The sequence below is a fragment of the Octopus bimaculoides genome, chromosome 17, assembly GCF_001194135.2.
Source record: "Octopus bimaculoides isolate UCB-OBI-ISO-001 chromosome 17, ASM119413v2, whole genome shotgun sequence".
Taxonomy (NCBI): Eukaryota; Metazoa; Mollusca; class Cephalopoda; order Octopoda; family Octopodidae; genus Octopus; species Octopus bimaculoides.
Genome location: NC_068997.1, coordinates 42,001,857 through 42,005,011, shown reverse-complemented (window position 1 = coordinate 42,005,011; position 3,155 = coordinate 42,001,857). Strand labels below are relative to the sequence as shown.

The 3,155-nt window shown below is 38.1% G+C and overlaps 1 long non-coding RNA gene across 2 annotated transcripts in view; it reads right to left on the bottom strand.

Moving 5' to 3' along the window:
• LOC106870716 (uncharacterized) overlaps window positions 1-3,155 on the bottom strand; it is an 8,231-nt gene that overhangs the window by 4,054 nt on the left and 1,022 nt on the right. The gene's annotated exons all lie outside the window — the stretch shown is intronic.

Genomic DNA, 3,155 nt, shown 5'->3' with positions numbered 1-3,155 from the left:
ATATATACATATACATATATATATACACATACATACATACATGCATACATACATACATACATACATACATACATACATACATGCATGCATACATACATACATACATGCATGCATACATACATATATACATGTATGTATGTATGCATAGCATCATAACATTATAATTTTGAAATATCTATAAAACCATCAAAAGTGTGTTTATTTTTTTTGTTTTTTGCTTTGATATTAGTGTTGCTTAATATGTTTTGCTAAAATTGCTGTTTCTTTTCAGATATCATCAGAAAAAGGTAATTAAAATCTATTAAAATGACAGATCTATCGGACTTTCAAAGAGGCCAAATTGTTGGTGCTTGTATAGCAGGCGTTAGCATAACGAAAACAGCCGAAATGTTTGGTGTATCAAGAAGTACTATCTCAAAATGACAGCCTTTGAGAAAGAGAGAAAAACCTCATCGTCGAGACAAAACTCTGGAAGAAAACCAAAACTTTCAGATAGGGACCGTCAGACTCTTACACGAATTGTTAGAAAGGATCACAAAAGCACAGCTCCTAAAACTACTGCAGAGCTTAATGATCACCTTGAGAACCTAGTTTCTACAAAAACTGTTCGCCGGGAGCTGCACAAAGCCGGATTTTATGGGAGGGCTGCAATCAGAAAACCACAACTTTGAAAAACAAACATTGCAAAGCGTTTAGAGTGGAATAAAAACCTACAGAATTGGTCTCTAGAGCAGTGAAAGAATGTTATTTTCTCGGACGAGTCATCCTTTACCTTATTTCCGATCGCGTACGTTTGTGTGTGTGTGTGTGTGTGTGTGTACTGTGCATGCATTTGTGTGTGTGCGCATATATAGTCATTTGCTTCGGGTGTTAACTCTGGAGTTTACACTATTAACCTCATTGACAGTAATCCGGAGATTGTTTCTTTTATTTCACACATGCCAGGAAATCACCTAACATCCACAAAGTTTTTACAAGGAGAATGGCACGAACAAGTCCTTTTATTACATCAATTTACAATTGTTTCATCTGAATTCAATCTCATGAATATTGCTATATTATGCATATATTTTTGCATAATTTAGCAATATTCAAGTGACAGAACTCAGATGAAATAATTGAAAACAGGTGTATTAAAAAGATTGTGCGTGAGTGTGTGTATGTGTGTGTATATTGCATGTGAGTGTTTGTGTATGTGAATTGGTGTGTGTGTCTAGGTGCATGAGTGTGTGTGTATCTGTGTGTGCGAGTATGTGTGTGTGTGTGTGTGTGTGTGTGTGTGTGTGTGTGTGTGTGTGTGTGTGTGTGTGTGTGTGTGTGTGTGTGTGTGTGTGTGTGTGCATATGGAAATCACAAGTTCTGCTGGGCTGGACATGATGCAAGATTCTCAGACAACAGGTGGACTCGTGCAGTTACTGAGCGGAATCCAAGAGATCGGAAAAGGTCACTCCGAAGGCCTCCACGACGATGGGAAGAGATGTGTCCAGATGGAAAAGAAGTGAGCAGTCAAGAAAGAATTAGAAGCGCAAGTGGTATGTATGAACATCCGATAGTCTGGCTGGTGCAGTGATGTAGCCCTACGCTTTACATATATGACTATATTACCACTTTACCTCTCAGAGGTAGTGAGTGAGAATGTGACACTTTATGAGAGAACGAGATACCTAATAGGGGAGTGAGTCACAAGCAAAAAGATAGGGAGAAATGAGTATGAAAATTTGGAAACAAAAGAGGGAGACAAAGAAAACTTAGAGAAACTGAAGGAAGCAGATAACCACAGAGTTTCAGATCAGACAAACTTCATACGCATTGTGGCATCGAAATTTAGAATGTTTCTTTCCTTCAACTAACACTCTTTTTTAACTTCCCGTTTTTCTTCTTTTTCCCACTGCTACTTTTTATAAACTTATCGTGTTTTCCCGCCTACTTTTTTTGATAGAGTTGGGTGTGACTTGAGAGAGATTTGTCTGTCATTTCTCAAAATAAATGTAATATAAAATTTTCTTGTGAGATGGTGAATAATAATAATAAATATGGCTTTGTAGGCATTCGTTTTGTAGGGTCTGAATAACTGACAGTTACACACATAAACAAACTTACATACATACATAATACATACATACATGCATACATACATACATACATACATACATACATACATACATACATACTGGTGGAACGTCCCCATCAAAAACATCTGTCAAGTATAAGCATAACAGGCCGGATATTGTTGTTCGGGACAGACAAGAAAAAGTATGTATCGGCATACAGGTCAGCTGTTCTGTCGACGTGAGTATCTCTTTGAAAATCAAAGAGAAAGGTAACTATGGACAACTGCTTCGAAACCTTCAGTTTCTCTATCCAGATTACAAATTTACATTTATATCAATAATAAATGGTGCAGTTGGTTTGGTAAGTAAATGCCTAACTGCTAATCTCGATAAAGTTGTATTTTCAGAAGAAGGAATCAGCTAACTGATTTGCATATTACAAATACAATCTGTAAGCGGAACAGCAAAACTATGCAAGACTTTCCTCAGGTTTAGAATGTGATATTGTTTTCATTAACTCCATTCCAATGGTGGAGCTTTGTATGTTTGTTAGAAACCAGCTCCTTCTTTAAAGGAAGAATTTAAATAATTAAAAACAGAGAAGAACGTACATACATACATGCATACGTACTTCGTACGTATGTATGCATGTATGTATGTCTGTCTATCTGTCTATCTGTATGTATGTATGCATGTATGTATGCATGTATGTATGTATGTAAGAGGGGGTACTCAAAAGTAACCGGAAACGTTCTCTGTGGGACAAGCCCGTTGTATTTCAGGCTTCCGCTGCTAGAAGCCACTTGATGCAACACTCAGGCATCAGTCTGCCGACCGGCATCGTCTTTTGACGTCGTACTGGCACGTGGTGCGTCTTTGTTTGGCAGTGCTTCTCCCCTGCTCGTCGGTTTTTGCGATGGCTGAAACGGAGGAATATCGTGCTTCCGTGAAATTCTGTTTTCTGCTAGGAAAAACGGCGGCCGAAACAGTTGTCATACTTCAAACAGCTTACAAGGACGCTGCCATGAGCAAAACAAGTTTACGAGTAGTTTTCACGCTTTAGGAATGGTCACTTGTCGTTTGAGAACCAATCCCGTTCAGGGC